The following is a 20,541-nucleotide window of genomic DNA, read 5'->3' on the forward strand; positions in this document are numbered from 1 at the left end:
AAAGCCATGTTTAAATAAATTTTTTATTTCCATTTTTCGTATTTATATTCACATGCATAGCTATAGTGGACATTGATGTAGCATGTAATTTATATAACATTATTCTATTTCTATTATTTATATTTACTTATATTTTGTGCTTTTATAAATATCTTTCCACATTGATTGCATATTTCTATGTCTAAAATTACATTTCTATCATGCTTTCACTATTTAAAATACAAATCCCATCCTAACTAAATAAATACAAAAAAGCTCTATTCTTTTAAACTACATTGAAATATTTTTATATTTATAGCGCTCATGACTATATTCACATTTATATTTGCAGTTAATACTTAAGTATTATATTAATCATTATGTATAACATGTATCCTATTCAAATAAGAGATAAATTATTTTCCTAATTATGTACCATATCTACTGCTACAACTTATTTTTTCTTACATTTTTAATTTTTATATTAACCTTCAGCTATTTATGATCTATTTCTATTCTTAGATTTCTACCTTTATATTATTTGTATTTATAATGTTTATACTAAAACACCTGCTTTTGCCAAATAAAAAAAAAAATCCCCTTTATTTTAAACTACTTAAAAAAACCTAGAGTATATCAATCTGGTATAACATATAACAAATGATAGATATGACAGATGTAAAATTGATATAAATATTGTAGTGTATTATAGGAAATAAATAAAAATCAATATGATCCATAACACAAGTAATACTGTATAAATGTTATATTTATGTTATTTTATATTTCAAATAATTTAACATTTCTTTATATATTTGCATATACTTGACAAACATTTCTATATTTATACTTGGGTTGCGATTTTTTTCTGGGTGTTTTATGGGTCTTTTCTTGCCCTTCTTCGAATTTTTTTCTGGGTTATTTCTTGTCCATCTTGGGGGTTTTTTCTGGGTTTTTTCTTGCCCATCTTCAGACTTTTTTCTGGTTTTCTTCTTGCCCATCTCAGTTTTTTTTTTGGGTTTTTTTCTGGGTTTTTTTCTTGCCCATCTGGGATTATTTTCTGGGGTTTTTTTCTCGTTGCTTTCTTGCCCATCCTGGGCTTTTTCTGGGTTTTTTTCTTGTCCATCATGTGGTTTTTTTCTGGTTTTTTCCTGCTCATCTTCGTCTGGTTTTCTGGGTTTTAAGCCAAAATCGGTACATATCATGTCAGTTCATGCAATACAACCCGGCTGGGGATTTTTTATTCTAAATTTAACAAGGAGTCGCAAAACCTGGAAAGCAAAAGTCACACACACAAGGTTAAATCCAGTCAGCATGCACTCACACACGCAGAAACGAGCAGACACAGACAGACACAGTCACGTGCTCTCACACAATCTTTCCACTTAAATGCTCACTGCGGCCCTTACTCGAGATGCTGAAGAACGTGCTGTGACACATCTTCTGGCTGCCGCTCCTTGAGGTAAAATGGCAGATCCTGGGGAAATCAGCAGCCTCGGGGACCTGTGAGACGACAGGAAGGGTCAACGAGTGGCTATCTGACAGCTAGGACTTGTCTCCTCTCTGGACTGATAAATTTTCTACCCAAAATCCAATAGAAGACAGATGTATAGGTACATAGAACATAAGCCACCATAGGCAGATACAATACAAGCCAGGACTTGCAAAAATTCTCTGGAAGATGAATTCTTGCGCCCTATTCCCTTTCAGAAGAAGGAACCTACACAACTACTGCAGTCATCTGAGGAGGTGCATCTGAAAAAAAAATTAGGACAACAGTCAGACGGTTCAATGAGAACTGAAGAGCTCCAGATATCCTGTGTCCATCTACAAATCCCATCTAGAGTCCAACTACACCCCACACTGCACATTACAAATCCCCGGGCCCTCTCCTATTGCACCAGGCTATGCGGCAGGGCAGAGCAGCTCGGGCACAAATGTGTGCTGACAGCCGTGACACAGGATGGACAGGACAGGACAGACAACGGGGACACAACACAGACAGAAAATTCTAGGCAAGGAAAATGGCTGCAAGGACTGAGAGAATGCAAAAGGAGATGACCGAGTTCAAACTGATGGTGAGCTGATGAGGCTCAGAGAACCCCGAAGGAAGAAGATGATAACTGAATGATTTCTTCTAAGAACTGCAAAGATGGATGCCTAGGAATCCTACGGTCAGAATCCTCTACCTAACCTCATATTACGCCAAATCCTAATCCACCAAAATGGATCCAGGTGGGGGCATAGCTGTCCATACAGCCCAGACCAAGACCTGACAAGACATCAGATGCGATGCTTCCAAAGACAGAAGAGAGTCTGACGCCTGTCTGAGCTCCCCAGTCAAAAGTTCTGTGGCCTGGGTGCCAGGCCAGGGAATGCAGAGATCACAGATGCTAACAATAATGCCAAGATTAATGACAGGCACCCCTAAGGTAAAAGACATGGGATACACAAACAACACACAATTCACAACAGACAAGTGACACGAGACACACCGGGACTGCTCTGCCCTGCTGCACACCTCAGCACTGTGATCAAAAGTGAGACTTGGCTTCTATGGGGCCTAAGGGGCCACTTCATTAACACCCCCCCACCTCCAAACTGGACTCAAAACCCCCTCCCTGTAATCCCCAAACCAGCACCGTGCTTTCAGCCCCTCTGTGGGTCACGGCCCTCTACTTATCTCTCATACAGCTGGGGATGCTGGTCCCTGTCAGGTGCAAAGAAAGGCCACCTCATCAGATGGGAAGGTCCTGCTGGCACCGGGCTGGTGTCTCTCAGACAGCTAGATTAAAGAGAACCAAACATCAGTGCCTGATCTTGGCACCGCATCGGCCAAAACCCCACCACTCTGCTACTCACCGCGCTCCTAAGAAGGCCCGGCACCTCCTGACCCTGACCCTCTGCCACACGTGGAATGCGTCTGCACCTGAAAGAAAGTTAGAACACATGTCAAACATCACCAGGATAACTCACAAGCTGCAAACACCATATGTCAATCTAGGAACAACATCTAGAGCCCAAGTACAGCCCACATTACAAATTTCAACTCCCCAAGGCTCGTCCTATTGCAGCAGGCCATGCGGCAGGGCAGAACAGCTCCGGCAAAAAATGTGTGCACACACCCGTGACACAGAAAGTGACAAACAGGGGGGACATGAAACACGACACATCATGCTTGTGGTAAGGGCCTCGAGGGGAAAAGGCAAAAGGGACCCCAAAGACACACCAGGGAGCACGGCACACCGGACAACAGGACACAGATCGGAGCTGTTCTGCACTGCCCGCCTGAAAGCTGCCATCAAAAGTAGAGCCTCTCCCTTTAGCTGACCTAAGAGGCCCTTGGAGAAGATTGCTTTCCCCTCTGCTCATTTTTGAATCTGTCCCAAGAACTCCCAATCTGCTACTCCGCCATCTCCAGACCGTGGCCCCCGACTTATCTTTTGGATGATCGGTGATGGGAATCCACGCTGCACCTGAAATGAGTCTGCCTTGGAGGGCTCTGTGATGGCCTGTGAGCCTCTCGGTCAGCTGCAATAAAGAAAACCAAAACCAAAGTATGAGTCCAGAGTTATGTGGGCCAAATCCCTGCAAGTCAGCTACTTGCCCTCTCCTGAGTGTGCCTGGCTCCTTCAGGCTCCAGCTTCATCCTGATTCCAAGGCTGTGGCCTTCATTAGGAGTGGCACCTGGGTTACAGAAAGACAAAGTTAAATGGCATTCCTCTGAGTGCAGTGGATCACCTTGTATGCTGTAAGCCATGGGAATGCCTCTGCTAGGCTTCTGAACAGCCTTGTGTGGGGGGGCCCTCAAATAAACACCCTTTCTCACCCTGCTGCTTGCAAACCCGCTCCCAAGAAATCCTAAACTGGATACCTGATCACCCTCCCTCTCCCAGGCACCATCCTCAACTCACCTGAAGCCTCAATCTCAAACATCATCCTTGACACTGGGCAGATCCCTCTTGTGACACGACGAATCTGCTGAAAAATTGTTGTGCTTGAGAGCTGAGCAATAACAGCCAATTCTCTCCACTGCTCACCTTGACTGCTGGCATCCAGATTGACTTCCTGAAAAGAAAGACAAAGAACAGAGCTGTAACACACTCACCATACACACTTCTGCTGCAGAGACAAATGGGGCCTCACCGGCTCGGGGCAATCCCCTCACCCGGGATGGGGCCCTCTGGCACACATTTAATCCATCTGAATCTGAAAAAAAAGTTAGGACAAGAGTCACACTGTTGCAGGGTAACTGATGAGCTCCAGATGCCCTGTGTCCATCCACAGATCCCATCTAGTGTCCAACTACACCCCACATTACACATTCCAAGTCTCCAAGACTTCTCCTATCGCACCAGGCTGTGCAGCACGGCAGAGCAGCCCCATCCCAAAAGTGTGCAGACACCCGTGACACAGGACAGACAGGACAGACAACAACAGGAGACACAACAGGAAAAGAAATCTCTTGGCAAGGAAAATGGCTGCAAGGACTGAGAGAATGCAAAAGGAGATGACCGAGCTGAGACCGATGGTGAGCTGATGAGGCTCAGAAAACCCTGGGGGACGAAGATGATAACTGAATGATTAATTCCAAGAACAGCAAAGATGGATGCCTAGGAATCCTACGGTCAGAATGCTGTACCTAACCTCATATTATTACAAGTCCTAATCCACCACAATGGATCCAGGTGGGGCATAGCTGTCCATACAGCTCAGAACTAGACCTGACAAGAAATCTGACTGGATGCTTCCAAAGAGGTAACTTTTGACTGGGGAGCTCAGACAGGTATCAGAAACTCATATATGGCCTGGGTGCCGGGCCAGGGAATGCAGAGATCAGAGATGCTAACAATGATGCCAGGGGTACTGACAGGGCCCTCCAAAGGTAAAAGATATTGGATACACAAACAACACATAATGCACAACAGACAAGTGACACGAGACAAACCGGGACTGCTCTGCCCTGCACACCTCAACACTGTGATCAAAAGTGAGACTTTGCTTTTATGAGGCCTAAGGGGCCACCTCATGAACATCCCCCACCTCCAAAGCTGAATCAAAAACTCCACCCAGTATTTCCCGAAACAGCACCATGACTTCATCCCCACTGTGGGTCGTAGCCCTCTACTTATCTCTCATACAGCTGGGGATGCGGGTCTCGGGTGCAAAGAAAGGCCACCTTGTCAAACGGGAAGGTCCTGCTGGCACCGGGCTGGTGTCTCTGAGACAGCTAGAGTAAAGAGAACCAAACATCAGTGCCTGATCTTGGCACCGCATTGGCCAAAACCCCAGCGCTCTGCTACTCACCGCGCTCCTAAGAAGGCCCGGCACCTCCTAACCCTGACCCTCTGCCACACGTGGAATGCATCTGCACCTGAAAGAAAGTTAGAACATATGTCAAACACCACCAGGGTTACTCACAAGCTGCAAACACCTTATGTCAATCTAGGAATAGCATCTAGAGCCCAAGTACAGCCAACATTACAAATTCCCCCTCCCTATGGTTCGTCTTATTGCAGCAGGCCATGCGGCAGGGAAGAACAGCTCCGGCACAAATCTGTGCACACACCCGTGACACAGAAAGTGACAAACAGGGGGACATGAAACACGACACATCATGCTTGTGGTGAGGGTCTCGAGGGGAGAAGGCAAAAGGGACCCCAAAGACACACTAGGGAACACAGCACACCGGACAACAGGATACAGACCGGAGCTGTTCTGCACTGCCCGCCTGAAAGCTGCCATCAAAAGTAGAGCCTCTCCCTTTAGCTGTCCTAAGAGGCCTTTGGAGAAGATTGCTTTCCCCACCGCCAATTTTTAAATCTGGCCAAAGAACTGCCAACCTGATACTCTCTCATCGTCTCATCTCCAGACCGCGGCCCCCGACTTATCTTTTAGATGATCGGTGATGGGAATCCACGCTGCACCTGAAATGAGTCTGCCTTGGAGGGCTCTGTGATGGCCTGTGAGCCTCTCGGTCAGCTGCAATCAAGAAAACCAAAACCAAAGTATGAGTCCAGAGTTATGTGGGCCAAATCCCTGCAAGTCAGCTACTTGCCCTCTCCTGAGTGTGCCTGGCTCCTTCAGGCTCCAGCTTCATCCTGATTCCAAGGCTGTGGCCTTTATTAGGAGTGGCACCTGGGTTACAGAAAGACAAAGTTAAATGGCATTCCTCTGAGTGCAGTGGATCACCTTGTGTGCTGAGACATGGCAATGCCTCTGCTAGGCTTCTCAGCCTTGTGTGGGGTGCCCTCAAATAAACACCCTTTCTCAACCTGCTGCTTGCAAACCCCCTCCTAAGAACTCCTAAACTGGATACCTGATCACCCTCCCTCTCCCAGGCACCATCCTCAACTCACCTGAAGCCTCAATCTCAAACATCATCCTTGACACTGGGCAGATCCCTCTTGTGACACGACGAATCTGCTGAAAAATTGTTGTGCTTGAGAGCTGAGCAATAACAGCCAATTCTCTCCACTGCTCACCTTGACTGCTGGCATCCAGATTGACATCCTGAAAAGAAAGACAAAGAACAGAGCTGTAACACACTCACCATACACACTTCTGCTGCAGAGACAAATGGGGCCTCACCGGCTCGGGGCAATCCCCTCACCCGGGATGGGGCCCTCTGGCACACATTTAATCCATCTGAATCTGAAAAAAAAGTTAGGACAAGAGTCACACTGTGGCAGGATAACTGATGAGCTCCAGATGTCCTGTGTCCATCTACAAATCCCATCTAGAGTCCAACTACACCCCACATTACAAACTCCAAGTCTCCAAGACTTCTCCTATCGCACCAGGCTGTGCAGCACGGCAGAGCAGCCCCATCCCAAAAGTGTGCAGACACCCGTGACACAGGACAGGACGTGACAAACAATAGGCACAAGACACAGACAGAAATCTCTTGGCAAGGAAAATGGCTGCAAGGACTGAGAGAATGCAAAAGGAGATGACCGAGCTGAGACCGATGGTGAGCTGATGAGGCTCAGAGAACTCTGAAGGAAGAAGATGATAACTGAATGATTAATTCCAAGAACAGCAAAGACGGATGCCTAGGAATCCTACAGTCAAAATCCTCTACCTAACCTCGTAATATTACAAGTCCTAATCCACCATAATGGATCCAGGTGGGGCACAGCTGTCCATACAGCTGAGAACAAGACCTGAAAAGACGTCTGACTGGATGCTTCCAAAGAGAGAAGAGAGTCTGATGCCTGTCTGAGCTCGCGAGTCAAAAGCTCTGTGGCCCGGGTGCCAGACCAGGGAATGCAGAGATCACAGATGCTAACAATGATGCCAGGGGTACTGACAGGGCCCTCAAAGGCCTAAGGTAGAAGACAGGAGATACACAAAACAACACACAATGCACAACAGACAAGTGACACGATGCACACGGGGACTGCTCTGCCCTGCACACCTCAGCACTGTGATCAAAAGTGAGACTTGGCTTTCATGGGGCCTAACGAGCCGTTTAATGAACACCCCCCGCTCCAAACTGGACTCAAAAACCCCTCCCAGGAATTCCCAAACAAGCACCATGCCTTCATCCCCACTGTGGGTCACAGCCCTCTACTTATCTCTCAGACATCTGGGGATGCCAGTCTGTGTCAGGTGCAAAGAAAGGCCACCTCGTCAGCTGGGAAGGTCCTGCTGGCACCGGGCTGGTGTCTCTCAGACAGCTAGATTAAAGAGAACCAAACATCAGGGCCTGATCTTGGCACCGCATTGGCCAAAACCCCACCACTCTGCTACTCACCGCGCTCCTAAGAAGGCCCGGCACCTCCTAACCCTGACCCTCTGCCACACGTGGAATGCATCTGCACCTGAAAGAAAGTTAGAACATATGTCAAACACCACCAGGGTAACTCACAAGCTGCAAACATCTTATGTCAATCTAGGAACAACATCTAGAGCCCAAGTACAGCCCTATGATTCGTCCTACTGCAGGAGGCCATGCAGCAGGGCAGAACAGCTCTGGCAAAAAATGTGTGCACACACCCGTGACACAGAAAGTGACAAACAGGGGGGACATGAAACACGACACACCATGCTTGTGGTGAGGGCCTCGAGGGGAAAAGGCAAAAGGGACCCCAAAGACACACTAGGGAACACAGCACACCGGAAAACACGACAGACCGGAGCTGTTCTGCACTGCCCGCCTGAAAGCTGCCATCAAAAGTAGAGCCTCTCCCTTTAGCTGTCCTAAAAGGCCTTTGGAGAAGATTGCTTTCCTCTCTGCTCATTTTTGAATCTGTCCCAAAAACTCCCAACCTGCTACTCCACCATCTCCAGGCTGTGGCCCCCGACTTATCTTTTGGATGATCGGTGAATGGAATCCACGCTGCACCTGAAATGAGTCCGCCTTGGAGGGCTCTGTGATGGCCTGTGAGCCTCTCGGTCAGCTGCAATAAAGAAAACCAAAATCAAAGAGTGAGTCCAGAGTTATGTGGGCCAAATCCCTGCAAGTCAGCTACTTGCCCTCTCCTGAGTGTGCCTGGCTCCTTCAGGCTCCAGCTTCATCCTGATTCCAAGGCTGTGGCCTTTATTAGCAGTGGCACCTGGGTTACAGAAAGACAAAGTTAAATGGCATTCCTCTGAGTGCAGTGGATCACCTTGTATGCTGTAAGCCATGGGAATGCCTCTGCTAGGCTTCTGAGACACCTTGGGAGGGGCTCTCAAATAAACAAATAAAGACCCTTTCTCACCCTGCTGCCTGCAAACCCCCTCTCAAGAACTCCTAACTGGATGCCTGCTCACCCTCCCTCTCCCAGTAACCATCCTCAACTCACCTGAAGCCTCAATCTCAAACATCATCCTTGACACTGGGCAGATCCCTCTTGTGACACGATGAATCTGCTGCGAAATTGTTGTGCTTGAGAGCTGAGCAATAACAACCAATTCTCTCCACTGCTCACGTTGACTGCTGGCATCCAGATTTACTTCCTAAAAGAAAGACAAAGAACAGCAGTGTAACAGAGTCAGTTGAGAGGTGTAACAGAGTCTGCTGCAGAGGCAAATGGGGCCTCACCTACTCAGGAGAATCCCCACACCTGGCATGGGGCCCTCTGGCACACATTTAATCCATCTGAATCTGAAAAAAAAGTTAGGACAAGAGTCACACTGTGGCAGGATAACTGATGAGCTCCAGATATGATGTGCCCATCTACAAATCCCATCTAGAGTCCAACTACACCCCACATTACAAACTCCAAGTCCCTGGGACTTCTCCTATCGCACCAGGCTGTGCAGCAGGGCAGAGCAGCTCGGGCACAAATGTGTGCTGAGAGCCATGACACAGGATAGGACAGACAACGGGGACACAACAGGAACAGAAATCTCTTGGCAAGGAAAACGGCTGCAAGGACTGAGAGAATGCAAAAGGAGATGAGTGAGCTGAGACCGATGGTGAGCTGATGAGGCTCAGAGAACCCTGGAGGAAGAAGATGATTACTGAATGATTTATTCCAAGAACAGCAAAGACTGATGCCTAGGAATCCTACAGTCAAAATCCTCTACCTAACCTCGTAATATTACAAGTCCTAATCCACCATAATGGATCCAGGTGGGGCACACCTGTCCATACAGCTCAGAACAAGACCTGAAAAGACGTCTGACTGGATGCTTCCAAAGAGAGAAGAGAGTCTGATGCTTGTCTGAGCTCCCTAGTCAAAAGTTCTGTGGCCTGGGCGCCAGGCCAAGGAGTGCAGAGATCACAGAGGCTAACAATGATGCCAGGGTTTCTCAAAGGCCCCCCTAAGTGAAAGATATGGCATACGCAAACAACACATAATGCACAATAGAGAAGTGACACGAGACACACCGGGACTGCTCTGCCCTGCTGCACACCTCAGCACTGCAATCAAAAGTGAGACTTGGCTTTTATTGGGCCTAAGGGGCCACTTCATGAACACACCACACCCCCCCCCCCAAAACTGGACTCAAAACCCCCTCCCAGGAATTCCCAAACCAGCACCCTGCTTTCATCCCCTCTGTGGGTCACAGCCCTCTACTTATCTCTCAGACATCTGGGGATGCTGGTCCCTGTCAGGTGCAAAGAAAGGCCACCTCGTCAGCTGGGAAGGTCCTGCTGGCACCAGGCTGGTGTCTCTCAGACAGCTAGATTAAAGAGAACCAAACATCAGTCCCTGATCTTGGCACCGCATCGGCCAAAACCCCACCACTCAGCTACTCACCGCACTCCTAAGAAGGCCCGACACCTCCTAACTCTGACCCCCTGCCACACATGGAATGCGTCTGCACCTGAAAGAAAGTTACAACATATGCCAAACACCACCAGGATAACTCAAAAGGTGCAAACACCTTATGTCAATCTAGGAATAGCAGCTAGAGCCCAAGTACAGCCAGCATTACAAATTCCAACGCCCCACGGTTTCTCCTACTGCAGCAGGCCATGCGGCAGGGCAGAACAGCTCCGGCACAAATGCGTGCACACACCCGTGACACAGAAAGTGGCAAACAGGGGGGACATGAAACACGACACATCATGCTTGTGGTGAGGGTCTCGAGGGGAGAAGGCAAAAGGGACCCCAAAGACACACTAGGGAACACAGAACACTGGACAACACAACACAGACCGGAGCTGTTCTGCACTGCCCGCCTGAAAGCTGCCATCAAAAGTAGAGCCTCTCCCTTTAGCTGTCCTAAGAGGCCCTTGGAGAAGATTGCTTTTCCGGCTGCCAATTTTCAAATCTGCCCCAAGAACTCCCAACCCACTATTCTCTCATCTCCAGGCTAAGGCCCTCGACTTATCTTTTGGATGATCGGTGATGGGAATCCACGCTGCACCTGAAATGAGTCTGCCTCGGAGGGCCTCGTGATGGCCTGTGAGCCTCTCGGTGAGCTACAATAAAGAAAACCAAAACCAAAGTATGAGTCCAGAGTTATGTGGGCCAAATCCCACCAAGGCAGCTACTTGCCCTCTCCTGAGTGTGCCTGGCTCCTTCAGGCTCCAGCTTCATCATGATTCCAAGGCCTTCATTAGGAGTGGCACCTGGGTTAGAGAAAGGCAAAGTTAAATGGCATTCCCCTGAGTGCAGTGGATGACCTTGTGTGCTGTAAGACATGGCAATGCCTCTGCTAGGCTTCTGAGAAGCCTTGTGTGGGGGAGGCCTCAAATAAACAAATAAAGACCCTTTCTCACCCTGCTGCCTGCAAACTCCCTCCCAAGAACTCCTAACTGCTCACCCTCCCTCTCCCAATCACAATCCTCAACTCACCTGAAGCCTCAATCTCAAACATCATCTTGGACCTTGGGCGGATCCCTCTTGTGACATGATCAATCTGCTGAATAAAATGTTGTGCTTGACACAGCTTGGAATTTCAGGGAGTTGCACTCCTCAATTAAAAAAAAACAAAACAAAAAAAAAACCCAACAAAACCAATCCCAAAAACAAGCAAAGAAAAAAAACCAAACAAACAAAACCCACACAAACAATAAATCCCAAAACACCTAACTCCCCACAGAAACAAAAAAACCACAGAAAACATCAAAAAATCCAAAACCCCCACAAAAACCAACTAAAAACCCCAAAATGAAAACCAAAAAAACCCAAAAATTCCACCAAAAGAAATCCAACCAAAAAAACAACCAGAGCAAAACTAAAAATTACAAAAGCACCTTACCACTCCTAAACACAAAACCCAAAATCACAAACCTAAATACTCCCTGTATTCCATGCTGTTTTCTTCACAGAATCTTCCAAGCCTCTGTGCTTTAGATGCCCAGAAACACCTGCTGAAAAGATGCTGAGACGGGCTGAAAAAGCCTCTTCACTGAAATGAGGAGAGCTCTTAACCCAGCACATCCCAGAGAGGGAATGAAGCCCCTCAGCCACGGCTGGGGTTAATATACCCCTGATTGTGCCCGCCTCTCGTTCCCATGCCACCCAGGAAAAGGGAGGGGGCGAATCCCACCAAGCCCTCAGAGCAGCTGCAGCTGTTTGGCTCCTCTGACTCACATTCAAGGGCAGTAAAGGGCTTGTTATAGAAGAAAACTTTTCAGAAAAGTAACAGTGCTTTCTTTTTTTGCAACAACTACTTGGAGCAGAAGAACAGAAAACTGGCAAGATATAAAACTTTGTGGTAAGGTTACATAGCTAGATCAATTGGGTAATTGGGTAATTTGCTGTTACCTTACATAATTATTCTGTGTTTAACAAAAGCCATCTAATAAATTCACACCCAAAACTCCAGCAGCCCAGCTGGCCCTACCAAATCTCTATGTTTATGCATACAGTAAACAAAACCAAAATCCCAGTAATACCTATCAGAAGTCTGTGAAAGAAACCTCTTGAAATTGATCCTACCTCAAATACAAAACAACCCAAGCAAAGTTAGCTTGACTCAATAGACAATTTACACAGAGCTAATAACACCAAGAAATAAAACAGCACACCATATACCACCAAAGAATATAATAGTGAAGAAAAAAGAAACCACTTTTTTTTTTTTTTTTTTTAAAGCTTTTGCCAGGACTCCAACAACAACTTCTTCTCCTTCTGAAATGTCCCTTCTCCTTCCCAAATTCCTTACAACTTCTGAGTTTACATCCAAGCAAAAAGCAAAATTCGTGCACTTGTGCGTTCGATGCTCCTGCCAGATTCTCTGTTTCCCTCCACATCTTCTTACACTTTCAGTCTTCACTCTGTCCTGCCGTGATGAGTTTGACGGACGAATTGGTAAACGTTAAGAGAGGATTTCCCTGCCTCCCTCCCCAGAGCTGGTTTCCTTAGTGCATTTCACTCAATCCCAGGCCGGCAACGATGCACGCTCACCTCAAGCGTGCAAGGCTCACAGCTGCTCGGCTAAACTCGGCTCTAATCGGCTAAACTCGGCCATTGTCATCTGCATTCGGCTGGACTCGACCCTTCGGCACGGATCGCCTCGCTTCGGCCGAACTCGGAGCCGCTCTCTGCGCTCGGCGCGCCTCGGCTCGCTTCGGCCGAACTCGGAGCCGCTCTCTGCGCCCGGCGCGCCTCGGCTCGCTTCGGCCGAACTCGGAGCCGATCAGTGCGCCCGGCTCGGCTCGGCTCGCTTCGGCCGAACTCGGAGCCGCTCTCTGCGCTCTGTGCGCCTCGGCGCTCTTCGGCCGAACTCGGAGCCGCTCTGTGCGCCCGGCGCGCCTCGGCTCGCTTCGGCCGAACTCGGAGCCTCTCTCTGCGCTCGGCGCGGCTCGGCTCTCTTCGGCCGAACTCGGAGCCGCTCTCTGCGCCCGGCGCGGCTCGGCTCGCTTCGGCCGAACTCGGAGCCGCTCTCTGCGCTCGGCGCGCCTCGGCTCGCTTCGGCCGAACTCGGAGCCGCTCTCTGCGCTCGGCGCGCCTCGGCTCGCTTCGGCCGAACTCGGAGCCGATCAGTGCGCTCGGCGCGGCTCGGCTCGCTTCGGCCGAACTCGGAGCCGATCAGTGCGCCCGGCGCGGCTCGGCTCGCTTCGGCCGAACTCGGAGCCGATCAGTGCGCCCGGCGCGGCTCGGCTCGCTTCGGCCGAACTCGGAGCCGCTCTCTGCGCTCGGCGCGCCTCGGCTCGCTTCGGCCGAACTCGGAGCCGATCAGTGCGCCCGGCGCGGCTCGGCTCGCTTCGGCCGAACTCGGAGCCGCTCTCTGCGCCCGGCGCGGCTCGGCTCGCTTCGGCCGAACTCGGAGCCGCTCTCTGCGCTCGGCGCGCCTCGGCTCGCTTCGGCCGAACTCGGAGCCGATCAGTGCGCCCGGCGCGGCTCGGCTCGCTTCGGCCGAACTCGGAGCCGCTCTCTGCGCCCGGCGCGGCTCGGCTCGCTTCGGCCGAACTCGGAGCCGCTCTCTGCGCCCGGCGCGGCTCGGCTCGCTTCGGCCGAACTCGGAGCCGCTCTCTGCGCTCGGCGCGCCTCGGCGCTCTTCGGCCGAACTCGGAGCCGCTCTGTGCGCCCGGCGCGCCTCGGCTCGCTTCGGCCGAACTCGGAGCCGCTCTCTGCGCTCGGCGCGCCTCGGCTCGCTTCGGCCGAACTCGGAGCCGCTCTCTGCGCTCGGCGCGCCTCGGCGCTCTTCGGCCGAACTCGGAGCCGCTCTGTGCGCCCGGCGCGCCTCGGCTCGCTTCGGCCGAACTCGGAGCCGCTCTCTGCGCTCGGCGCGGCTCGGCTCGCTTCGGCCGAACTCGGAGCCGATCAGTGCGCCCGGCGCGGCTCGGCTCGCTTCGGCCGAACTCGGAGCCTCTCTGTGCGCCCTGCGCGGCTCGGCTCGCTTCGGCCGAACTCGGAGCCGCTCTCTGCGCTCGGCGCGCCTCGGCTCGCTTCGGTCGAACTCGGAGCCACTCTCTGCGCGGCCCGGCTCGCCTCGGCCGAACTCGGAGCCGATCAGTGCGCTCGGCGCGCCTCGGCGCTCTTCGGCCGAACTCGGAGCCGCTCTCTGCCCTCGGCGCGGCTCGGCTCGCTTCGGCCCAACTCGGAGCCGCTCTCTCCGCGTTCGGCTGAGCTCGCCTCGGCTCGGCTCCCTGACGGCGGGCAAGCGGCGCCGCCTCACGTTAAACTCGCCCGGCTCGGGGCTCTCCTGCTGCCGCGTCCCGCGGGCCGCCCGGCCATCGCACGGACACGATCGGGAGCGCGGCGTGGCACAGGAGCTCATTGGGCAGTGACCGCACTCGCGCTAATTAGCGCGCACGAGAGCAGCGGGCTCGGTTCGGCTGAGCTCGGCTCCGTTCAGGCAGCCTCGCAAGCCTGGCCTCGGTTCGCTCGAGGCCGTCAGGTTCCGCCGGTCTCGCCTTGGTTCGGCCGAAGGAGGCGTCGTTCGCTCGTGTTTTTACAAATATCTTTCTATATTGACTGTATATTTCTATATTTAATTTTATACTTCTATAATACTTCCATTATTCCAAATAAAAACCCCGTCTCTAACCAAATAAATAAAAAACCCCTTCTTTTAAAGGATACTGAAATATTTTTTATTTATACTTTGTATAATTATACATTCATATTTTAATTTATCGTTTCTTTGGATGTATTACATTAATAATGATATATTATATATATAAAATTTTAAAATAGATTTAAATTATTATTTAAATTATGTATAATATCTACTGCTACAACTAATTTTTTCTGATATTTTAAATTTTTATATTTATCTGTATGTATTTATTATATATTTCTAAACTTAGATTTCTACCTTTATATTATTTGCATTTATAATTTTTACAATCAAAACCCTGCCTATTGACCAATAAAGAAAACCCGCTTTATTTAAGTATTTTAAAAATATTTTCATGTTTATAATTTTCATATTTATATTTATAATTTGTTCAATATTACATGAGAACACACCTGCTCCTGCACCGCAGTGGGGCCCCCTCTCCTGGGGACCTTGGGGTGCCCCAACGGCATCAGAGCCCCGAGTCTTCACCCCCTTCTCCTCTATTTAGAAACTACACTGGAACTTTTTTCTGGAAATAAAGACATTACCTAAATCCTCTCCCCGTGTCCTAGACAGATGGATATTCAGTTATTAGTTGGCTGGGCAGCAGTTTCTTAAATAGAATGATAAACAAGATGTGAACATTTCAGCTACAAGCAAATAGGCAAATCTGAACAAGGTACTGGTGGGCGACCACTGAAGTTATTTTGAAGGAATTTTTTAAACAATAAAATATTGATACCACAAAAATAAAGCAAAAAGCTAACTACTGGCTAAGAAAAAATTAACTTTTGACAGCAACAACATTCCAACCACACAGGCTTTTTCCCGATGTCATACCTTATAACTACCTCTCTTGGGAATTCTCATCATGTATCCCAAAAGGAATAAATACCTCAGAGCGTCCTAAAGCAAAAAGTAGCACACGTGAGCTCCTCACACTCCCGGGAGGCCTGCACAGCGTGCACTGAGTCTGCAACAAATTCTGCTCAGTGAGAGTCTGCAAACAAAGGTTCAATTGATGAATTGAACTGATTGTAAAGGGAGGTTTTCTAAGCACAGAAGCACAACAAAGAACAAGCAAAAACAATTCTTAAAAAAAACCTGCAAGTTTTATTTAGCATATATGCGACTGATTTCCACCCTGTGGCTTCTCACTTTGATTCGCGTCTGTAGGTTCAGGAAGATGACAATGCACACTCTGCCCTCCCTGAGCCCCCCACAGCAGCTGAGCGCTGCTCCGTGCGCTCAGATCGTCAGGAACTGGATTGCCCGCATGGACTGGAACTGCTCTGCTGCAGATTCAGGAGAGAGAGGCTGGCTGAGGCGTCGTCCCAATTCCATTTCTGTGTGACGAGAAGCGGTTTGTTCCCAACGGGTGCAACAATCCCCAGCTCGCTTCCATGGTGAGTACCGATGGCACACAAATGGCAGCCTGAGGAAATCGTGTTCTGGGCTCTAAGTGGTCGGGACAGGGTCTGATTTTTTGTTTTGCATCTGTATGATGATTAGTACGACAGGGCCCTGATCGATGACATGGCAGCACAGAATTAAAAACTCCTCAATAGGATTACATCGACTTCTAGGAAAAGACAAAAGCCTAGGACCCTTCTGAAATCTATTTTTAATGCGAAGCACACGGATTGTCACTATGCTGTGCCTTCCAGCTTTTCAAAGCAGCTTACCTCTGAAGACCAGAAAACATTTATTTCTACAGAAACAATGGGCAACCCCCAGGCTAATCTCAGCGCTACTGTTTAATAGGGGATCTGCCAGCGTGCCAGTCCAGCTTCAAGTGTGCTTTATTTCAGTCTAACATCCCCTCAAAATTCTTCTCACATCTCCCAACCCTGACATCTTATTTTTCCCTAAAGCTTCTCATCATTAGCAATTTCCAAGTAACATGGTATTTTTACAACATTCAAAAATGTCATGCTGGACTGTGCTAGAGAGTAATTTGCAAATATAAGCTTAGCAAAGTTTGAATTGACTTGTCCAGAGAAAAAACCTACAAGTGAACACCTACACCTGCCTACAAAGAGCTAACAAGCCCCTGGCAGCTGCCAGCATCAAAGCACAGCGGATGTTTCTAATACAGGGTAAGGATAACAATATCACCTTTTGTTCTCTCCAGCTTGTTTTCCCTGCAGTCATATTTTGCTTCTTATGATTTTTTTAGTCTCTGCATCTTCTTGGACAGCACCGAGCCCGACGACAAGGATACGAGAGTCTTTCCCTGCCGTAGGGAGAGAACCAGGAAAACAGTTAAAATAAGAACAGGGTAGTTTGAAATTCATACTTCCAATGAGAAGCAGCGCCTAACAAACAGAACAAAAGTAAACAAAGCATGGTACCTCCCTGGGGACAGAAGACTTACAAACTCTCCAGGATTTACAATTCTAGCGACCAACCCCTTCAGGACGGCAGCCAAGTGTCCCATGAGGTGGTGCTGCACCAAAGAACGATCTGAGAGGTTCCAAAGAGTGAAATGCACAATATTTTGCAAAGCCGTAAAATCTTGCAAAATAACAAAAATACAATAGATGTAAACTACAGGGTAAGAGTACAAGTGTTCACTTTAAGAGCTGGAACCATCCAGGTGAGCACCTGATAACTGGATCCTCACCAGAGTTTGAACCCTTCAGGACACAGAAGGGTTTTCCCCAGAAATTTCACAGACTGAGTTTTGATAGAAGTATACTTGCCAGACCCTCAGAAACATCACCCATTCTCCAGGTGTCTGGAGAGAACTGCAAATGGCTCTCACGTAGTTTGAGCTAGCTCTGTAAGGTCTCAGGGTGAATTTCACCAGATGCAACCAAACTGGGCAACTCCCAGTGGGACAGAAGGAACCCAAAGCTTGGGTTCGCAGAGCTGCAGCAAATACTGAGGAAACAAACATAACAGCGTAAAAAATAATAAACCATCCTTTTTTTTTCTCTTGCTTTTGTTTTTTTTCTTATTCAGATCAGCATAGCAATTAAAGAGAAGGTGAAAAACTCACCATTACTGAACATTTCATCATCTGTAGGCTGAGCATCCTTAGCACAGAGGACTCCAAAGTTAAAATTCACCGATCCCTGGGAAATAAAACCAAATATTGTATGATAAACAATCAAACAGCAGACGTAAAAATTTGTTTCCTCTAAGGACTTTCGGGTACGTATGTACCTTTGCATACATCCAACACATTGGAACATACACTTTATACCATCTCCTAATAAGTAAAAATTTACCTTTAAACTTTGATAGTACAGCATAAAATTATGAACTTAAATTGGTGATCTGTTATTATTAAGTTGGTGCCTAAAGTTATTTCTGCTGTCAGGTTCAAAAAAACATTAATTTTTTTTACTGGAATGAGCAATTGATTTCAAAGTCATCACAAGCCCACCAAAACACAAAGCAGTATTCACTGGATGGGTCTGTGAGCTAGAAGTAGTTAGGCTTGTACTTCCCTCTTGCTATTCCAGAACCAATAAATCCTGTCAACAAAACCAGGATCTATAGCCCACTGCTGTGAAAGATTCTACGAGGATGATGGTTTGATTTGTGTTTAGAAGTTTTGATTTGAAATGGCCAGTTCAATGGATAAAGACAGTTTAAGTAGTATTACATTGCTATTATTATTATTTCTATTATTATTTTTACTATTACTACTGCTATTGTTATCATCTGCTACTGGAAGAAACAAACCAGTAGTACCTATACTTAATTACTTTTATTTCCAGGAAATAATAAAGAAAAAGAACCAAACCAAAAAAAGTCACTTCCTACCTTTTATATCAAGGGATGAAAAATTTCTCTTGGGCTCTTCTCCAATTTATCAAGACTCATAGCACTGAAAGGCAAACAAAACAGTGCTTTATAGAAGGGCAAGTGCACATTTCAAGGCTGAACCACCAACTGATTGCAGTGACAGCAGTTACAACATGAATCCTTCCCAGAGCCTCTGTTAAATGGAATGTTCTGTGGAACTGCCGTTTCTTTCCCAAAACACTAACTTCCAACACTTCCTAATAATATTTTGTATTTTAAAACAAAAGAAGTTAGTGAGACTCTGTGCGGAGGTCAGGTTTAAATTTATTTCCTTCTAAAGCACAGAGCTCTGTTCCATCACCCTTCACTTCGGCTCTACACTGAATCGTGGTGAGCATTTGAGGAGTGCTCCATAATCAATTCTATTTCTCTCTTTTTCTAGCTCTCTCTATTCCTAAATCATTCCAGACAAGTCAAATGAAAAATGAAAAAAACAAGTTCAGCATCAAAGTCACACTTTTTCCCGTTGTCTGGTCAAGAACAGGCTCTAAATCCACTTACTGCTGCCTTCAACGATTCAGACTTGCAAAAGCATTCTTACATATTTTACAGGTTTATCATAAAACCCACAGAACGCAAGCTCTGAATTACAGGAAAAGGTACACAGGCAAATATCTAAAGGGATCACTTATTAGTAAATACATACCTTGGTAGAGATCGCACTGAGAACCTTTCTGAGGGACTCTAAGGGACGCATGTTTTCTGAGCACCCTATAAACAAGAAAAGCTAGGATATATTACAGGACATCCCCACTTTTTCTACATATTCAAATAGTATTTTTAATAAAAACAATTCAGTTAAAAAAGAAGGAAGAAAACCAAGCTAATTTTACTCAGCTGTATTTACTGCCGATTTAGAGAAAAATCCCGGGCAGCGTCGGCCGTTGCGGCACACGTCGCGCCGGCAGCAGGGCCTGCCGGGAGTTGGAGTCTCGGGCTGGTAGCCACTCATGTGCCGCGATAGCCGTTGCGTCACACGCCGCGCCGGCAGCAGGGCCTGCCGGGAGTTGTAGTCTCGGGCTGACAGCCACGGCTCCGTCCCCCGCCACCGGGAGCTGCAGTCCCTCCCGGGCATCAAACGGGTCCTTCGCCCCAGGGCGGGGAAGGACCTGAGGCAGGACCGCTCCTCCCGAATGCCCTCTCTTTTCCCCTCCAACTCTTTTTCTTTTTTTAACGCTGTTTTTCACCCCTTTCCCTTCCCTTCCCTTCCCTTCCCTTCTGCTCTCCTGCTTTCTTTCCTTTCCTTTCCTTTTTTTCCCCTTCCCTTTCCCTTTCTTTTTCTTGTATTTGTAATCTTGGTTTTCCTTCCTAGCTTTAGAATCAAAAAGCAGCAGTAGTAACTTTCAGGCTACCTGGGAGTAAAAAAAACCCCAAAACTATAATGATTGAAAGAAAACTATTTATTCCCTGGGAGCCTGAAATTTTCTACTGCTGCACATGACACAGAGCTTTTTATTCCTTCTTATATACAGTTGATATTTTATACTCGCTTTATACACCGCCCCCTGCCGTCTGCACCGGCGCTCTGCAGGCAGAGTGCTGCGGCGTCGTTCGGTTCTGTTTAAATAAACTCGGCTAAATTAGGCTTGGTTCGGCTTAGGTCTAAAATCGTTTCGGTTCGGCTTTTCGTCTAAATTCGGCTTTTCCGGCTCTTCGGCTGAACTCGGCCCGGTTGGGCTAAAGTCGGTCATATTCGGCTCTTTGTCTAAATGCGGCCAATGTCGGCTACAGTCGGCTATCGGTTACACTCGGCTATCATCGGCTCTTCGTCTCAAGTCGGCTGTGTTCGGCTACACTCGGCTCTTCGTCTCAAGTCGGCTGTGTTCGGCCACACTCGGCTCTTCG

General features: G+C 48.1%; 1 long non-coding RNA gene across 2 annotated transcripts; it reads right to left on the reverse strand.

Moving 5' to 3' along the window:
• Positions 1-15,967: 15,967 nt before the first annotated feature.
• On the reverse strand, positions 15,968-19,888 carry LOC132080176 (uncharacterized). 2 transcript variants are annotated; one of them, XR_009419511.1, is made up of 5 exons: positions 19,343-19,888; positions 18,655-18,718; positions 17,882-17,957; positions 16,996-17,113; positions 15,968-16,401 (listed from the first exon to the last, which is right to left on the reverse strand). It is a non-coding gene; the product is annotated as an uncharacterized LOC132080176 (long non-coding RNA). The 2 variants fall into 2 exon arrangements; XR_009419510.1 differs by having other exon boundaries at positions 16,996-17,763; positions 19,343-19,876.
• Between the last annotated feature and the right edge of the window lie 653 nt (positions 19,889-20,541).

The sequence above is a fragment of the Ammospiza nelsoni genome, chromosome 15 (assembly GCF_027579445.1).
Source record: "Ammospiza nelsoni isolate bAmmNel1 chromosome 15, bAmmNel1.pri, whole genome shotgun sequence".
NCBI lineage: Eukaryota > Metazoa > Chordata > Aves > Passeriformes > Passerellidae > Ammospiza > Ammospiza nelsoni.